The following is an 8,796-nucleotide window of genomic DNA, read 5'->3' on the forward strand; positions in this document are numbered from 1 at the left end:
TTCCCTGCACTTCCTCATCAGCACTATTTTATAAGCTCAATCCTTGCCTGCAGAAACACCTTGGCCTGTTTTTGAGCATTTCAGAGTGTTTTTGTGATTTTGGGGGGATTAATCTTCACAGCATCAACTACAGAAAACTCAGAGAATCACAATCCACTGGGGGGGGGGGAATAGGGAAAAACAGAAAATGGTGACAAATTTCACATTTGCTGCAGATGGTGAGACCCCCTTCGCTCAATAATTACACCACAACGACAGGCTGGAAAGGAATGGGCCGCAGCCCGTTTATTAAACAACAAACATATAAACAAGAACTATTTACATCAGAGCTGGGCGGCAAACGGGTCGCACATCACATCCCAGTGAATGGGAAACTGGCGGGAAGGGAAGCCCCAGAGATCATACCTCGCTGCTTGTTTCCACACTAATCTCTCCCCGCCCATGCTTCCTGAAGGGAGACGGGCACCCGGGCTGAGCTCCCCAAGGTCACGCCCCCCCAGCCCATCTTCCTCCCCGCTGCTTTGCTAAGGTGTCGAGGCACCGGCTAAGCTTCCATGGTCGCCTTGGTCGACCCAACCCAACCCCACTCCCTGGGGTGTCGGGCAGCGGCCCGGCCTGCCCGGGCTCCGCTGCCAGCCTGCCCGCTTCCCACCCCTCGGCTCCCTACCACAGAGGCGCCAAGCCTGGGAGCCCCAGCCGGAAAGGCTTCGTTCTCTCTCCCAGGATGTCGCTGGACACCGTTGCAAACCCGCCACTAGCTGCCCTCCCTCACAGCCTTCACCGCCCCAAGCTCTACTCCAAAGCCTGAGGCTGTCTCCACCTAGCCATCGGCAAAGGGTAAACTGAACTGAGTGAAACCACGAGTCCTTGCCCCATAGGGACAGGCGTGACGCCATCCCGGCTGGAAAAGGTCCATAACGTCCCGGGTGATTTCTGGAGGTGTTCTTGCCACCGCTCCCCCTCGGGAAAGCACCACCCTTGGCAGCCGCCTTGTTTTACTTTCCTGCAGGCCCTGTCCACTGCATAGGGATCCACCAGCCCGCTTCCAATGGGCCCGCTGCAACATCTCTCGACCAGACCAAGGTCATGCCAGGCCGATGCCTGGCAAAGCTCCCTGAGCGTGGCAGCCACCAGCATAAACGCAGGTTTCCGGCAAGGCCCGACCTGGCAGGAGAGATCCTCCTCCCCCCAGGTGGATGACCAGGAGGTCCGGCGTGGCCAGTTGAAAAAATGTAACTCTATGACCTTGGGCTCCAGCTCATGCCAAAGCATGTGCCTCCTGCCCCATCCAGGCAATTCTTACGTGCGCCCCGAGTCCGAGATTACGCCGCCCCATTCAGGAATTGCAGGCGTAGTCCCCGACTCTTGTTGATTTGAGGCTGTGCCCCACGCACCCACACCTGCCGATAGGACAGTCTGCGGCGTCCCTGGAGGCAATCTGGAGGAAGGAAATCAACTGGTCAGGTGTGGGCGTAATGCACACGCCCGAAAAGCCCCAACCGCCACCTGCTCCAGGTTCGCGGATGTCCTCCTATGAGCCCTGCCCTCTTGTGCCGCGGTCGGCGCGGCCCCTATTCTAAAAGAGTGCAAGCCGAACTTCGGGTGGCCGGTAGCCCGGCCCGAGCCAAGCATACCCTGAACATCGCCAGCATCTGGAACCTGGTGAGGGGGGACCCGTCCTCGTGCACCAGGAGCATGCCACCCACCCGAGGCCCTCCGTGTCCGTAGCCGCACTCAATGAGGGGAGGGGCAGGTGGCGTGCGCCCGACAGGACTGGCATGGTAACCCAGGCCCCGCCCTCTCTAGGGTCGGTTTCTTTGAAATGGGCCAGCTACATGCGTGTAGGACCTCATGTCCCCCGACAGGGACGAGAATGCTGTTCCATTTGCAGCGCTGGTGCCTGGAAGGTCGCATCCCTGGTAAGGCGTACCAGTTCCCCAGGCCTGAAAGCCCCGTGGTGTGCCAAGTGGAAGGCGGCAGTGAAGAGCAAGCGCTCATAGCGCAAGCGTTTACACCTGCCTTAACACTCGGTAACCGCCCCTCAACACTTCCTTGGATGACTGGGCGTCTGAGGTCCCTCTGCCTGGGTGCCCACCCGCCGCCACTCCAGAAGCCACTAGGGCGGCGGACTACAAAGCGCCTTTGGTCATGTCAGGGAAACCCGAAACTCCTGCAGTAAAAGCGAGCGATGCCAGCCCAGGTGCACCCCCCCCCCCCATGGTGCCCAGCTGGGTGCATCCCCCTGCCCATGGAGCCGACCAGATACTCGAGGTGGAGGAGGCCAGTGTCCACCCCACTGCACGAACCCGGCGAAGCCCGGAGGTCGAGCGAGAAGCTCAGGAAGCCAAGTTGCGCACGGCTCCATGCGCACTGCCTGCACGTGGCGGTGCCAACGGAAGTCTGGGCAAAACACCTGTGATGACGCCTCATTGCCAAGGTTCCAGAGGGACGCCGGCACTGCTCACCGGGAACAGCTCAGCCCGGGGCCAGGCACCGGAAACGCATCCACCTGCTGGCAAGATAGAGGCGTCAGCAATCTCATTCTGTAAACCTGGAAATCTGAAAGCAGCTTTGAAGGGAAATATTGTGGGAGGCAGGTAAGAACCAGAATTGCGAATCTAAGCGCATGACCCGTGCCGATTTGCTCAACTGTCTGTTCACCACACGTACCACTGCCTGGTTGTCGCACCAGAAAGGCACTCTTTTGTTAAGCCAGAGGTTGTGCCAAACGTGCACCGCCACCAGGATGGGAAACAGCTCCAAAAAGGTGAGATCCCTGGTGATGCCCTGCGCGTGCCACTCTGGGGGCCAAAGGCCCTGCGCCCACCTGACCTCGGGAAGTACCACACCGAGAACCAAAAGCCCCAGAGGCATCCAAGAGTGCACCTGCAACTCCAGAGCCGAGGTCTCCAAAGCTGGTTGCCACAGAGGGATGCCTGCTGAAGCTTTCGGATGAAGGGACAGCCAGGACTCTGCAGGTCTTCTTTCATGCCCTGGGAGACCCTGGATGTGATGGTCAGGGGACTTGCAGCCCGGACAAAGGACCCTCGCATCAGCCGGGAGCAGAAAGCCCCTACCCAAATAGGGCCACCACCCCTGCAGGCGGAAATTGAGGAGGTGGCATCGAGTAAGGACTGCACCAGGTGCACCCTGCATTTCTCGAAGGAGAAGCACGGACTGGAGCAGGGCGGAAAGGGCTGTGAAGTTTGTCAGCCGGGAGTGAGAGACGTGCCTAGGGACCGTGTCCAGGTGGATGCCCAGGTAGCTGAGGGCAGTGGAAGGCCTCCGTCTTGCTTGGGAGCCAAGTGGAACCCCCAGCTCGGGCGTGACCAGGGCTGGGCCTGGAAAGCCTTCAGGGTGCAAGGAGTCACACTCCCTGGTGCCCCTGCCTGCCAATAAAACAAGAAATGCGCCAAGATAATGGGGTCACCAACCCGAGAGTGGCAATTCCTCTGCCTGAAAGCCCATTCTAGGGAAAAGTGCCTGGAAAGTCTCAAAAGCTGCACAGGCAAAGGAGGCAGCCCATGGGCATATGTAGCCTTGTCCACGTACCAATTTCCTTGGAAGTGGATGCCCAGCAGCTCGAAATCGAGGGGAAATGGGCAGGAGCCGGAAGGCGGACTGAATGTCACACTTTGCTAGGAAGGCCCCTGGACCCGCCTGCTCTGATGCAGAGGATTGCCTGCGGTCCAGGGTGGCATATCGCGACCGAACAAAACCTCGGGGTCAAATGGAAATGGTTCACGGAATCGCCTCGAGGGGGGGTGCGGGAGGAGGTGTTGTATCAAAGCTTAAACTCCCCGGGGTTTCTTGAGGCACGACTCCAATGGGGGAGACCCTGAGGGTTAGAGGGAGGGGCGGTATTGTGGCTGGGCCAGCAATGCGCTGCCAGCCCTGATTTCCCCTTTGATTAAGCCTTGTCAGCCACCCATGCCAGGGAGTTCACAGACAGATTTTAAGTTGCCCGGCAATTCGCTTGTAAGCCCTCCTTGGGCCTTGGTATGGGGATCTGCCGGAAGCCGGAAGAGAAAATCCATCCCCCCAGCATGCTGGCGCCAAGCAGCCTCCTCCTATCGGGATAGCCAACGCATGCAGCCACTCCAACAGCACCCCCCAGCTGAGAGCGGGTGTAGGAGCCAAAGACCGTAGCTGGCAAGCGAGGTAACTCCAGTGTTTTGCGGGGGCGGGGCTGCCCTGGCCACCGGGCTTCTTTAAGGAGGGCCCGGCGCCGAGCAACGGCGGGCCTGCTCGAAGTGCTGGGAGAGCGGTCCGGCCGGCTTGGGGCAGCTTGACCCTGCTGTGGCTGCCGGAACAGTTGGAGCCAGACGCGCTCAAATTTCAGCATTTGGGCCGCTGGCAAGCGCCTCTGTTAAATTCCCAGCACAGCCCCTTTGCCCCTCTGCCCGGCCCAGCAGGTGGTGCTCTGCCGGGTTTTACTGGGGACGGATGGTTCCGCCGCCCCTCCCATGGCGTGGCTGGACCACCACCATCCAAGTTTGAGTCGCGGAGATGAGATCCCAACGGAAAAGGCACTTGTGCAAAGCTGCTCTTCGCGGATGGCCTTCGTCGTAAGCGCCGCATGGTCCGCAGTATCCCCCCCGCCAGCTGTCCGGAGCCCGCAGCACATACGCGCCATGTGGGCGCTCAGGTGCCAAGCCACGCAGGGGATACGAGCCCCAATGAGCCGGCCAGGGAATTCAGTGAAGCCCTCTGCAGCCAGTTATTGAAATTCCGGGCTCGGCTGCTGCCGGCTCCTTCCGCTTCTTTGTCGGCCTTCCCACCCCGACAAGCCTTTTCTCCAACTCCCCCTCCCGCCCGCAGGGAACTTAAAATGTCCACGGTAATACCCATCCAGTGCCCGCCTTCCCCGAGCTTCCTGGGGAGATGGGACCCGGGCGGGTTGCCGCTGGGTCGTCTTGGGCAGGGCCAGGGGATGGCACTTCCCACCCACCCCAAACGCCTGCGCTTTGCCAGCCACAGGGGGAGAGCAGGCACCCTCTCCCCGCGACCTCAAAAATTCCCCGGTAGCCTGCGGCTGGGTCATATAATCCTCAGGTGGACTCACCCGACGCATTGAAGAGCTGGGAGATCGCCTGGAGGAAGCGGGAAACGCGCCCGGCTTAACGCTTCCTCCTGCCCTGCCCCTCAAGGCCTCCAGAGGGACCGACCGGGAAACGCATCCCACCCGACGTGGGAGGCGCTGACCCCTGGTGGCGCAAAGGTGCAGCTCCTCCGCTGCTCCGGCTTCGCCAGCGCCTCTCGCACTACACCGTCACGCTGGCCGAGTGGTGGAGCTCCAGGGCCCCCCGGACCCCCGATGTGGGGACCAGGACTCGCCAGCCGCCTTCCACCAAGGACTTGGGAAAGGTGCATCAAAGCAGTGTCCCCCAGGTTGCGGGACTACAAGGCGGGATCAGGGGCCAGCCTGCGGGCCCGGGCAGGTTCAGGTCCGAGAAGATGCCGGGCCTGCACCCCTCGGGACCAGCTGGGAGGGCCCCCCTAAAGGTGAGACTGTCCCGGCCAGGCCCACCGGCCTGCCCCTGCCGACCGGGGACAAGCCCAAGCTCAGCGGCCGCCTCTGCGCCGCTGGTCCGGGATCTCTCTTCCAACAAGCGTGGGGCCTCGTCAGTCTCGGGACGTCCCAGGGGCTACAAGGTCTGGGCCTCTTACCCTGTTCAGCAGAGCTGAAGCTCTGCCTCCAATGAGCGCCGCCCCTGTAGGCAACAGGCTCCCTGCTCTTGGCCCGTTTTGGCCTCTCGCGCTGGCTGCTGTGAGACCGGGTCACCACCCAACAGACGGGTAGAAAAGAAGAAAAGGTTGAAGCAAAAGAAAGCGAAGAGAGCCAGAGAAAAGAAGGAAAAAATCGAAGCGAAGAAAGCCGTGACCCGCCTCCTTCCAGGCGCTTACACCGGGACACGCAACCACACCCACCACGCCTTTGCTGGTTCTCAGCCGCCCGGGGAAGGGCAATGGACCACGAGGAAGAAGCGTCTTAATATACCCAGGCTCCTCCCGCCTTTTCTGCTGGGAGCCAATCATTGCACCCGGTTCTGCAGCATGCCACCAGGCCATGCATGCCCCTTATTTTGCTGCATTGCTCACCACGGCAGCAATGGCTGCCCCTGGTTATTCAGATGCATCTAATTTCTGCTTCTGGGAGCATCTTACAATTTGCATATTCTTAGTTAAATTCTATTTCAAGTTGCTTGATCACATTAACAACTCTGTGTCCATAGAGTCTATGCCAAAGGCGTAGGGTGAGAAAATGGTGCCCGGAGCAGAAAAAAAATCGCCCCCTACGGCCCTGCCCCCATTTCTGTGGCTTTGCCCCCACCTTTTTCTGCCTGCAAAGCAGCTGGCTGTAAAAAAAGCTTTTTCAGCCCTTTGCTTTGCCAGCTGAAGAAGCAGCCTGGCTGGGGCAGGGGAAGGGGGAGGAGTTGGGGTGATTTTCCGCCTCCCCCCAGGTGTGTGCCCAGTGTGCAGTGCACCCCTGCCCCCTTATATCTATGCCTCTGGTCTATGCCATAAGCTTATGGACTATCTATAAACAAATCTCTGACCAAAATTTGCTTTTTGCACATATAGAGCAAAGTGATACAGCCCATCTTTTCTTGTGCCCTAAGAAATCAATTCTGCCCTTGCCTTATAAGGCATGTTTCACCAATTGAAGTAATCATTCCCTTGTCTGCTAAAGCATTCCCTAAAATCAAGTTGTTTGCAACTAAGGGAACAAAGAAGAAGTTTGTAATTATAATCTCTCTTATAAATCCTCTTGTAAATCCTTCTGGCAGCAAGCACTTAATGGTAACTTGTCCTATTCCAGCGTGAGAATCTCCCACATACAACATTTCTCTTTATTGGTTCTGGTGGGTTTTCTGGGCTATGTGGCCGTGGTCTGGTGGATTTTGTTCCTAACTTTTCACCTGCATCTCTGGCTGGCATCTTCAGAGGTGTATCACAGAGAAAAGAACCAGTTGAATCCGACCGTGAAAGTCTTCAACAATACATTTCTCTTTATATTTTCTCCCAAAGTGTCAAATCTCCACATAAGTGGTTTGTACAACTGCTGTCAAGGACCCTTATATTTATCTAAGTCTTAATATGAAAAAAATTTCTTTAATAGAGTCTGTTTGTATGTTCTTCCAGTGTCTGCAGCTGGAGAGGATCCAGATTCTTCATTTGAGAATGTAAGTGGCCACTGTTTCCTGCTGCTCCTTAATGACTGGCAGCATAATCCCTCTCTTTCTGTCTGCATTCATTCTCCCACAAGCATGATACTTCAGCTGTTTTTTTAAAATCCTGTATAGTCAAGGCTTTCAGATTATTATTTATTCTCAGTATAAATTGTCTCCTGGGTCATTCTTCTTCCAATGCTTTAATGACTTCAGCTAATAGGAGACTTTCTTTAGCCTATAATATTGTCTTGAGAGTATTACAGCTCCCAGGAAGGAATATTAAGAAAATCAAGATCAGGAGTTCCTCTTCAATTCCTTTTTCTGATTATTAGATTTAATCTGCGAAACTAAGGATGTTATGTAAATACTGTTTTAAGTCCCCATTCTTAGACAATGGAGTGATGAATACCTGCCTTTGAGGAAACATGCAGATTCATGTTGACTTTTCCCCTAAGGCCTTTTCTCATTCTTCCCAAACCTCCTTAGCTGTTTTTAAATCTGCTATTTTCACAAGCAAGCCATCAGAAAAAGACAAAGTTATATAACTCCTTGCCTGATCATTTTTTCTCTTCCCATTAAGAACATAAGAAAGAGCCTGCTGGATCAGACCAGAGTCCATCTAGTCCAGCACTCTGCTACTCACAGTGGCCCACCAGGTGCTTTTGGGACCTCACATGCAGGAGGTGAAAGCAATGGCCTTCTGCTGCTGTTCCCGAGCACCTGGTCTGCTAAGGCATTTGCAACCTCAGATCAAGAAGGATCAAGATTGGTAGCTAGAGATTGACTTCTCCTCCATATATCTGTCCAAGCCCCTTTTAAAGCTGTCCAGGTTAGTGGCTATCACCACCTCCTGTGGCAGCATATTCCAAACACCAATCACATGTTGCGTGAAGAAGTGTTTCCTTTTATTAGTCCTAATTCTTCCCCTCAGCATTTTCAACGTATGCCCCCTGGTTCTAGTATTGTGAGAAAGAGAGAAAAATTTCTCTCTGTCAACATTTTCTATCCCATGCATAATTTTATAGACTTCAATCATATCCCCCTCAGACGTCTCCTCTCCAAGCTAAAGAGTCCCAAACGCTGCAGCCTCTCCTCATAAGGAAGGTGCTCCAGTCCCTCAATCATCCTTGCTGCCCTTCTCCGCACTTTTTCTATCTGTTCAATATTCTTTTTGAGATGCAGTGACCAGAACTGAACACAGTACTCCAAGTGCGGTTGCACCACTGCTTTATATAAGGGCATGACAATCTTTGCAGTTTTATTATCAATTCCTTTCCTAATTATCCCCAGCATAGAGTTTGCCTTTTTCACAGCTGCCATGCCTTGAGTTGACATTCCCATTGAACTATCAACTAAGATCCCCAAATCCTTTTCCTGGCCTGTGACTGATAGCACTGACCCTTGTAGCGTGTATGTGAAGTTTGGATTTTTTGCCCCTATGTACATCACTTTACATTTTGCTACATTGAACTGCATTTGCCATTTCTTAGCCCACTCACCTAATTTATCAAGGTTCGCTTGGAGCTCTTCACAATCCTTTGCGGTTCTCACCACCCTACATAATTTGGTATCACGCTACCCACCCCTACTTCCAGGTCATTTATGAATATGTTGAAGAGCA

Source organism: Sphaerodactylus townsendi, linkage group LG04, assembly GCF_021028975.2.
Source record: "Sphaerodactylus townsendi isolate TG3544 linkage group LG04, MPM_Stown_v2.3, whole genome shotgun sequence".
NCBI lineage: Eukaryota > Metazoa > Chordata > Lepidosauria > Squamata > Sphaerodactylidae > Sphaerodactylus > Sphaerodactylus townsendi.